This window comes from Carassius gibelio, chromosome B12 (genome assembly GCF_023724105.1).
Source record: "Carassius gibelio isolate Cgi1373 ecotype wild population from Czech Republic chromosome B12, carGib1.2-hapl.c, whole genome shotgun sequence".
NCBI classification, from domain to species: Eukaryota; Metazoa; Chordata; class Actinopteri; order Cypriniformes; family Cyprinidae; genus Carassius; species Carassius gibelio.
The window spans coordinates 14,089,983-14,101,288 of record NC_068407.1 but is presented as its reverse complement, the minus strand read 5'-3'; the positions used below and the strand labels follow the sequence as shown (position 1 = coordinate 14,101,288).

The following is an 11,306-nucleotide window of genomic DNA, read 5'->3' as shown; positions in this document are numbered from 1 at the left end:
CTGATTGGACAGTCATGGCTGTCAGCAGTCTGATGTTTCCAAATATTTACCTTCATCCATAGCAATATTTGCTTCATTGACTACCATTCATATGTATACAAACATAGGAGTCTGTGCATGCACAGAAATTTGCATTTTTCTGCACTTGAAGGTTCAAGTTACCTGAACTCTGAACCGCGAATTTGCATAATGTAAAGATGTATGACTAATAGACAAGACTGAAGTCTGAAGTGCAGTACAAATAACAAACTTCAAACCTACAGGTGTGTGGTGTTGCAGGGAAGTGGAGAAGGCGATAGATGGCTTATTTCATATTTTGAATGTAGTGTTACTTGTTATTTGTTGCAGTCTTTATTAAAAACACAAGCCCTAGAGGATGACATCAGGCTTGTTTTAGATAAGTACAATGTGCACAGAACGGATAATGGGTGATTTATGCAAGATGCATGCTGTTTAGATATTTGTGGTCTGACTTGCTCTGATGTCATGCCAAGAAACTCATATAATAATCAGATGGTGATTAGTTTAAACCAGGTTTAACCAAATGGGTTCATGAAACCCTTGGTTTGTGTGTAATATGTTTATCGACTACATGCCAAGTGACCATTAACCAACTTCAGATAATCATGAACTTCCGAACATGTTGTTAAAGTATTGAAAAATTAAATTCAATCTTTATTGTCTTAATAAATTCAGTCTTTAATAAAAAAATGTATGGAAAACACTTCTTTGGGGGGAAATTAAATGTAATAACCATGTGCCTTGTTCATCATATTTATTTTCATATAGAAGTCACCAATTTAAATGACATAAAAATGACATAAAATTTATTTTATGGTATAGCTGGTATGGCTGGGCTATATTTTTATACAATATTATCTTTGATGAAAATAAGGACTTAATAATTATAGAGGGGAAAACATGTTTTCCTGCACGATCACATTTCCAATGTTTTGGACTGCTCAGATGACACGCATCTGTGCCACACATGCAGATGAAGACACATGAGTCACGATTAGCATGAAAGAAGAGTGACTTGTCACTCGTGAAGTCGTGATACACTTGAGTGGCTGTTAGAGAAAAGTGACATTTTTTTCCTGATGCTATGAAAGCAATAGAGGGCAAATTACAAATAACCAGCATGCAACAGTCATATTGATAGTGCCTTTGCACTGAATCCTCCTGACAGACAAGTTAGAATAAACATATTTACCTGCAAATGATTATCTCTCTGCATGAACACACAAACACGCAATTGGATAGATCCAGCAATATATCAAAGAGGGGACTGGTGATGAAATTTCAGCTTGATGATGAATCTCTCATGGTTGTATGTCTGGGGAAATAATACAACCAAATTTAGTCTGATGAAAAAGCTTGTTACACTCCACAATCTAATGATTTAATAACAAAGGAATTATAATGTGCAAACGCAAGGTGTATAAAAGCTTAGATTCATTTCCTTTGTTTAAAATGCTGGAGGACGCACCATTAAAACAAAACCACAGCAGGTGACTAATTAATCATGAGGCTTCATTACAACCACATGAGAAATTACACTGAGTGATATATTCCTCATATGAATCAAGCAAAACACAGAAAAACAGAAAAGCCTGATAATACCCAAACCTAACATTTGAAGGAAAATATACTTTATAAAAGAAGGACCGTGTTTCATGTATCATTAGAAACATATGGTTCAGTCCAGTACATAGCAATTTTCAGTTTATGGGGCTGGAAGATAAATGTGTCACATCTTTTCAAGTATTGTGGGGTCTGCTCGTCGATACCAATCCAACGTGCCAAAAATGGCTGGATTAGAGAATCTTTATCTGGTTCTTCAAAGGTATTCAAACAATTTTCAAGACCAGCAACTTTAAAGTCTATAACAATTGATTTGTTTGCCATGGGAGCAGACCCATTTAGACTCTTTGGGGCATGAAATCTTTGTGAGGAATGGGTGTATCAATCAGAAACAAGAAGAGATAGAAAGAAATAGAGTGTGCTTTGAGTTTAATATAGACATTGTTTGATGTACCGAATCCCTGCGGTATAATGCAAAGAAAAGAAAAACTACAACTCCACAAAAGTAGTAGACTGTCTTTCACCACGCTTATGAAATCCAGCAGAAGAGGTTTCCTCAGCAGGGCTAACTGTCTATCAGAAACTATTCTGGCACAGAATGCACTTTTACTACATCTGAAGTAAGATTTGGAAATGTTTTCATTAAAGTATGACTTTTTTTAAACAATCATCCCGAGGACACATGCTCGCTATTGTCTAACAAGTAGAAAAAATGACACGTCAGGTTCAGCCATCCCTGTGACCCGGAGCTCTGAATTCTCATCCCATCCATCATGTTAAAGACTAAATAAAGAGAATGATGAGAAGAGATAGCACACAGCAAATAACTGAAGCTGAAAATATAATTATATTTTACTGGCTTGCTATTTATAACTGCTTTCAATTGTGAATGTTAAAAACAAAACAATATTTTGATCACCCTTTCCTGTAGGGTGTTGGTGAGGTGGCATTTACAGGAGGTTACACTGTGTGTGAATATATTTTTGCAATATGCAGTCAATCTGATCTAAATTATCAAATTTGAACAGGTACATTTATACTTAATAAATAAACAAAAATACATAACCAAACATCTCATGAGAAAACTGTCACGCTGTCTAGTCTCTGTTTCCCTGGGTATCCACTAGTGGGCTCACTTCCCCTTAGGCACTTCACCGTAGGCACTAGAATTCCACTAGTCTTGTCCTGTCATCACAGTAATTGCACTCCTGCTAATTGCACCAGGTGCATTCACTTTATTGTCATTAGCCTCCCTATAATTACCAGTCTTTTCCTGTTGTTTGTATGGATTCCTTACCTTTGTTGTTTCCAGCCTTCTCGTCCTCCGAGATTCCTCTTTGTCTTCTCGTCCTCCGAGTTCCCATTCTGTTCCCTTTCCTGTTCCCTCCTTTGTTTATTTATTTGTTTGTTTGTTTTGGACTGCTTCTTTGGTTTTGACCTTGGCTTGTTTCGACCACGAATTGGATTATCCTTAATAAAGACATACCTGCAATTGGATCTAACTATCTCCTGTGTCTCACTGAACACGATCGTCACAGAGGGACTCCATCCATAAGATCCAGCAATATGTTCTTTGATGCTTCCTCCCCAGCCACTGAGCAGGATAGAAGAAGTGGTTTTGAGGGTACCTGCCTAGTCGTGTTTTGTGGGACCAGGGGCAGTCGCACAGGAGTGAGTGGTCGAGAGGAGGTCCGGCATCACTCTTCAACATGGCCCCCCTTCGTTCTTGGGTTCGTGAGGAATGGATGGGAGCCACCGTCTCACCATTGTGGACGGAGAGGGGAGAGTAGGCGCAAGCCTACCGAGCCAGCGCCGCTGCACAAGATGGCAGCCAGCCCAGTGTCGCTGCACAAGATGACCGCCAGCCCAGCGCCGCTGCACAGAATGGCCGCCAGCCCAGCGCCATTGCACAAGATGGCCGCCAACCCAGCACCACGAGGCAAGATGGAAGCCAGCCCAGCACCACGAGGCAAGATGGAAGCCAGCCCAGCGTCACGAGGCAAGATGGAAGCCAGCCCAGCGCCACAGCACAAGATGGCCGCCAGCCCTGAGCCACTGCGCAGAATGGCCGCCAGCCCTGAGCCACTGCGCAGAATGGCCGCAGGTCCAGCGACACTGCACAAGATGGCCGCCAGTCCAGTGCCACGAGGCAAGATGGACGCCAGCACAGCACCACAGCACAAAGTGGTCACCAGCCCAGCGCCACAATGTAAGATGGCTGCCAGCCCGGAGCCACTGCAGAGGATGACAGCTACAGTGGACTTTCCTGAGTTGAGTCAGGTTCCCGTTGACCCTCCAGAGTTGAGTGAGGTTCCCGTTGCCCCTTCAGAGTCAAGTCAGATTCCTGTTGACCTTCCAAAGTCGAGTCAAGTGCCCGTTGACTTTCCAGAGTTGAGTCAGGTTCCGGTTGACCCTCCAGAGTCGAGTCAGGTGCTCGTGGACCCTTCAGAGTCGAGTCAGGTGCTCATGGTCCCTCCAGAGTCAGGGTTAGTCACTGTTGACCTTCCAGAGTCAGGGTTAGTCACCGTCGACCTTCCAGAGTCAGGGTTAGTCACCGTTGACCTTCCAGAGTTAGGGCTAGTTCCTGTTGACCTTCCAAAGTGGAGTCAGGTGCCCGTTGACTTTCCATAGTTGAGTCAGGTTCCGGTTGACCCTCCAGAGTCGAGTCAGGTGCTCATTGACCCTCCAGAGTTAAGTCAGGTTCTCATGGATCCTCCAGAGTCAAGTCAGGTGCTCGTGGACCCTTCAGAGTCAGGGTTAGTCACCGTTAACCTTCCAGAGTCAGGATTAGTCACCATTGACCTTCCAGAGTCAGGGTTAGTCACCTTTGACTTTCCAGAGTCAGGACTAGTCACCATTGACCTTCCAGAGTCAGGGCTAGTCACCGTGGACCTTCCTAGTCACTGGTGATCTTCAAGGACAGAGTCAAGTCACTGGTGATCTTCAAGGACAGAGTCAAGTCACTGGTGATCTTCAAGGACAGAGTCAAGTCACCGGTGATCTTCAAGGACAGAGTCAAGTCACCGGGGTTCTTTATGGGAGAATTCAAGTCACCAGTGATCTTCACGAACAAGGGCAAGTCACCATTGATCTTCATGAACAAATGCAAGTCACCAATGATCTTCATGAACAAAAACAAGTCACCAATAATCTTCATGAGCAGAGTCAAGTCAGCATCAATCTTCTGGAATCCAGTATAAACACCATGGGAGTCTCGTCACTTCTCTGTGGAACTACCAAAGCCTCTCCACGTCTCTGCTGAACTATCAGAGCCTCCCCACGTCTCTGATGAACTGCTGGAACCTCCCCACATCTCTGCTGAACTATCAGAGCCTCTCCACGTCTCTGATGAACTGCCAGAGCCTCTCCACGTCTCCGCTGAACTGCCGGAGCCGTTCCACGTCTCTGCTGAACTATTAGAGTCTCTCCTCTGCTCGGCTGATCTACCAGAGTCTCTCCTCGCCTCTGCGGAACTTCCAGAGTCTCGTCACGTCTCAGTCGAACTCTCTGAGCACCCGACTGATCCTGTTGTGGCCACGGAGGCTACCCTTAACTTGTTAATGTTCTCTGTTTCAGGCTTGCCCAACCAGACTTGTCCTCCTGTTCATTCGACCACATGGATGTGGTGGTCTTCTGCTCGGCCCTGGGGGGCGTCTGTTTCAGCCACACAGATGTGGTGGACTTCGGCTCTGCCCTGGGGGGCGTCTGTTTCGGCCGCACAGATGTGGTGGTCTTCTGCTCCGCCCTGAGGGGTGTCTGTTTTGACCGCACGGAAGGGGTGGTCTTCTGCTCTGCCCTGGTGGGCGTCACGCTATGTCCTTCACTTTATTGTCATTAGCCTCCCTATAATTACCAGTCTTTTCCTGTTGTTTGTATGGAGTCCTTACCTTTCGTGTTTCCAGCCTTCTCGTCCTCCGAGATTCTTCTTTGTCTTCTCGTCCCTCCGAGTTCCTGTTCCGTTGCCTTTCCTGTTCCCTCCATTGTTTATTTATTTGTTTGTTTTGGACTGCTTCTTTGGTTTTGACCTTGGCTTGTTTTGACCACGAATTGGATTATCCTTAATAAAGACATACCTGCAATTGGATCTAACACTCTCCTTTGTCTAACTGAACACGATTGTCACAAAAACAGAATGGTCCCACTTTATATTAGGTGGCCTTATACTATGTACTTACATTTAAATTAATAATTTGATACATGTTTTTATATAAAAAAAATACCTGCATGTAATTGCATCTGTCATTAATTTCTGTAAATACGTTTATAATTACACTGTTGACCTATCTCTTACACCTTAACCCACCTTTAAACCTACCGATACTACCAAACCTGTCTCTGATATTATCGGTATACCACCTCAATGGCAACAAAATGGTTTTGCAATACAATATGAACACAATAAGTACATTGTACTTATTTATTACTATAGTACATAATAGTTAAGGCTACATAATATAAAGTGGGACCCATTTTTGGCATTAGCAGCAAATTTATATTAATTTGTATGACTTGTATGATTGTATGAATTTCATTTGTATGAAATTTGCCACCAATTCGTAATAAATAAAATTTTTACAAATTGCCATTATGGTCTACTGAAAATCAATTAAGTATGATTAGACTTTTCAATGAAATTGGACCTTCTAATTCTATAAAAGACAGAGGGAGGATAATTTAGATTTAAAAAAAAACATGATTTAGAGTTTGGCTAATCATTGAATAAATTAGCTTGTTACTAGAAGAGTTGAACTGAACTACTAGCTCATCTACTCTCATGTTACCAAAAAATTCTGCATTGCTGTATTCCACAATATATAGCGGAGCTATCTATTTCACAATGTATTTTTATCCTTCATAAACCATTAATACAAACAACAAATAACAATTTCCACTCATACAAGTTAATCAGCTATGAACATAGGAATATCACGGTTGAACAGCATCAGTGCTCAGTGGGTCTCAGATCTCTGAACGCTCTGATGTGAGTGTGTGGTGGAGGTGGGGGTTGCTAAAGCGATTTGATGAATCACATGTCATCATTTTCCATCTTGAGTTTCAACTCATAAATCTTCTGATCTCTGTCATCAGTAATTGTTGCTCCATACCAGTGTCCCAAACCTCAGCCCCTGAACTAAAAACCCAATTACTCTTGCATGAAAGCCAGAGTAATTAGCCTTGACTGATAGGTTACCATACCATTATGCTCCTAATTAGGTCCCTATCAGACCCAATAATATATAATATTGTACTTCAGACTCTACATAATCAACCCAGATGACATAACTCAGTGCATAATCATCAATCGTCTGTGGGAGAGATAAAGCTGTTGACTGATGCTAATGTACTGTTTAAGCAGCTTGGTGTTGACAGGGATTTCCTGTACTGTAAAAAGGCAACAATTTATGGATATATTTGACGTGCGACTGACGTGCCAAAGCACCAAATGCGAGGAAGCTGGTTGTGCTGGTATCAAAGGGCAAAGAGGACAGTGGTGCTAGCAACAAGTTCTACGCTTGCTAACAGCATTGTGTGCTTTGGGGGCACTTAGCAAAATGAGCTCAGGCTAATGTATCTCAAACCTACCCGCCTGGGACACACAAAGTCACTGTCAGACAGATAGCTTTATTAGCGCAGAATTGCAGAAAGGAGAAAATTGATTTAAATTAGGGTTAATAGAACTTGCAGAGAAATCTAAAGCAGCATCCATTAAGTGTCTTTAATTCTCCTTTCATTTTCTCTCTAATCCACCTCCTGGCCTCAACCGCTACCCACTGACATGGAGGATAATGAGTACTGGCAGGCGTTAATTGCACCGTCCATTTTACAAAAAAACTCATCCTCCAGCCTTGACCATTAGCTCCTCTCTATGAGCACAAGATAAGGTCTGAATGACTGCGGTTGGAGCTGACGACATGTTGGCCATGGAGAACACAGGATTCTGTCTTTCATGTATCCCTTGGGGTTTCTTTACATGGCAGATAACAGGCTAATTAATATAATTACTGAGCCACTGACCATAAATTAGACACAAGACTCCCCTCTGTTACTGAAATACGCTGTGTGGAAGCTGAGGAGTCGGACCCGGGAACCATGCTGCAGGAAGATGCTGTTGATATGATTTTCTTTTTTTTTCCCACATGGCACAACATTCTGTTTGGAGTGTTCTTAAACGTCATCACCATCTGTTTTCAAAAGGAAAAGAGTTAAGATGCAGTTAAAATTCTACCGTATCGTTCAAAAGTTTGTGGTCAGAAAGTTAAGCAGAACTGTTTTCAACATTGATAATAATGAGAAGAAATGTTTCTTGAGCACCAAATCAGCATATTTGTTTGATTTCTGAAGGAGCATGTGACTCTGAAGACTGCAGTAATGGCTGCTAAAAAATAAGCTTTGCCTTCACAGGAATAAATTACATTTTAAAATATATATAAAATAGAAAACAACTGCACTAACATTTCATGATCTTACTGGTTTTACTATTTTCTGATCAAATAAATGCAGCCTTAGTGAACATAAGAGACTTCAAAAAAAACATTATATTAGTAGTGCATATAATTTAATTTTTGAATGTCAATAAATGCATAAACAAGCTTTTTAAAAATATATATATTATAAAAAAACACCAATTTTTTGCTCTCTTAAATTAGCGTATTTCCACTTTTAGGAGATAATTTTATCCTCGCAGTATGTTTCAAATAAAAAGTTTTTGTCTGATTCTAATGTGCGGTTCTCTGAGAGCAGATATGATTACTCTGGGATGTGAAGAGTGATGCGGGGGAACAATAACACAGTTCTCTCAAAGGTCTTGAGGAAGCTCTCCACCATCTGCTTCAACCATATGGCGGTACTATATCAAATGAGATTTGCTTTTGAAACACAAATATCTATACTGTTTCTTAACTAATTTTGTTTGGCTTTGCAGCTCTATACCATTACCACAGACCATTCACAGCGCAAGGCCAGAGCAGCTAGTCGGGAAAGTCAAGACAGTTCCCAGTAGCCCGTGCATCACTTGAGCCAGTCGAAAGCGAAGGTGATGTAATGTGATAATCAGCTATGACAATGCAATAAAAAATATAGTCTACAGTATACAATAAGAACAGTATAAGAAAGGGGGGAAAAATATTTTATTATTTTATTAGCATTTCCCAAATTGTTATAGTTATTGTTATTGCTGTGCACATTTTGCAGGAAGGTCTTGAGTTATTTGAAAAATTAAAAGTATTGTTTTAAAAGACATTATGTATAGGATGAATGCATAAGAAATGGTTCTGTTTTTATTTTCTCAAGTCATCTCCTTTTAGCTTTTTAGTAGACCTTGATTAGCTTGTTAAGACTCTGCAGAAAAACTGGTGGGCCGGTGAGTCCCGATATCCCCTGATACTGTAACTACAGCAGACCTGCCAACCTGTACGCATTTTGACCTCAAAGTACGCTGGTACGATTTGTTACTCTAAACTATGCAAAAATCTACTGAGGCCTTCTTTCCATGCACAGTATTCAAAACAAGCAACAGAAACAGATGAAGAGTTCAACCAATCATACCGTCTTTTTGGTTGTTTTGCATTTAAATAATTTCTGCGTTTTATTTCTCTCCTAGTAGTAGCCTATAATTTATAGTTTCATTGCAAAGCGAATCTGCTTTAGCAATTCTCCGCTAATCTCCATAGGCTTCACGTAGAACCAGCGCAGTACAGTATGAAAACAGCAAAACAATCTGTATTTTAACATGTAAATAAGTACAAATCCAACTAACATATAGATATATAACATACAAATTGCAATTATTTCATTTTGGCTATAAGTTTTACATTTTTGGAGGGCTTGTTGAAGAGTAAAATGGGCTTACATATTTCCCTGTCTACTGCCATTTGCCATGTGATCAGTCACATGACAAATATTCCTCTAATGCAGTGCCCATAAGGAACAATGGCAGCCTACATTGTTCAAGAGAGCCCTGTGCCAACTGTCTTTCATTGAGATGAATGAAAATTCTTACAGATACGATTACGTTTTCTCCAGATATTATAGAACTTCTTGGTAATATGTCAGCAGGAATCCTCCACAGTGTTGCACGTCAAAAGGTTTTAACCTCAAGCGTGATTACAGGATGTAAGATCATCTTGACGTTAAGTTGACTTTTTGATACATTTATAGTATATACTATACAAGTGGTTTTGGAAATAAAATTAAAATCATACTTGGATTAAGATGATCCAGCAGATTAAGACTAAAAGTTACTGTTCTTTGAGGCAGCACTTTATTTCTTTATTTTATTTCCACTTTAGACATTCTACTAGCTATACTGTAAATAACTTTGCAACTACATGTCAGCTAACACTCATTAGAGATAAGACTGTTAGGTTAGGGTTAGTAGAACATTTGACATGTTCTTGCAAGGTAACGTTAAGTTAGTAGAATGCCTAAACTATCAAAATAAAGCGTTACCCTTATTACAAACTGAAGCCTATTATTAACAGTGATTAATGAAACTCCCAGTACAATATTACAGCCATGTCACAGATCTTAGAGTTTGAAAGGAGTCATTGTGAAATATGTCAGATAAGAATATTTAGCACCTATCAGTCGTGTTGGACATCCTTCTTATCACGATGAGCTTCCCACTCAACTTTCTGTCCTCTGCTCAGTCTGTCAGATTGAAAATCAGTTGCTGATGTGGCTCCTTTTGAAGCTCATCTCAATTTGAATTTCATGTCTAAATCTTGCGGTCTTAATCAAAGATGCGCTTTTTAAGACACATCAGTGGTTTGAGAGAGCAGGAATCAGTGGCCAGCAGTTAATGTTCAAGCCTCTTCTTATCCCCTCAAAGGTCAGTCAAAATAACACACCCCAGGCTTTCAAATCTCATAAATGCAACCTGTTGTTTAATATTAAGATGAGAATGAATGCTGACATTGATGACAGTGATTTTTAATAACCTCTCAGGGTAAGTGAAGATATATTTTGGTTGCCGGAATTGGTTGTTTAGTGATTTGTCTCTCTTTTCTTGATCAAGAACTTGTGGATTACTTGTTTATACATTTATTGATGTTTTCATATTTATATTGTATATCTCATCTCAATCACAGGCCCTTTATGACTAAACTAAGCATAGAAATGTCTTCATTAGTCATCTAGGGACCCAAAAGATGATATCAAAACAAACGAGGGACATTTCCTATTATTAGCGCACCATCTTTGTCAGTAATCTATATCCCCTTTTCCTTGGCTACTAAGAAACCAAGGCCCGCTGTGGCCTCATTGACAATAGTGTAAATGAGTTATAGATCCATTTCCTCTCTCTACGCAAGATCACTGCCAGGTAATTGGGAGGCCAGATCATAAAGAAAGAAAGAAAGAAAAATCATCGGCTCTCACAAACCGGACAGCTCTGTCCCTTCCCCCCTTGTCTCTGATAGTAATATAGATATTATTTCAGCCTCTGCTCCATTTTCCTTTCAATGAAATTATGATGTCCTCCACCCAGTGATGCAGTGTAAAGGGGAGAATTGGATGCAATATGAAAGCTTTATTGACGTAGACAAATACTGTTTGGGAGCTACTCTAGGTCAGATGAAGAAGGGCTGGGAGGCGTGTCTTTGTGACTCAAAGCAAAGTTTAAAGGGGGGGTGACGGATTTGCGTATCGTTTATTTCTTAAGGATGATGCAATCCCAACGAAAAAGGGTCACGATCGTGTGTTGGAACCGCAGGTGGTGAGTA

The 11,306-nt window shown here is 40.6% G+C and overlaps 1 long non-coding RNA gene across 1 annotated transcript; it reads right to left on the bottom strand.

The window, feature by feature from the left end:
* Nucleotides 1-848: 848 nt before the first annotated feature.
* Nucleotides 849-10,342, bottom strand: LOC127968942 (uncharacterized). The gene is made up of 3 exons (XR_008156173.1): nucleotides 10,164-10,342; nucleotides 7,600-7,766; nucleotides 849-1,336 (listed from the first exon to the last, which is right to left on the bottom strand). It is a non-coding gene; the product is annotated as an uncharacterized LOC127968942 (long non-coding RNA).
* Between the last annotated feature and the right edge of the window lie 964 nt (nucleotides 10,343-11,306).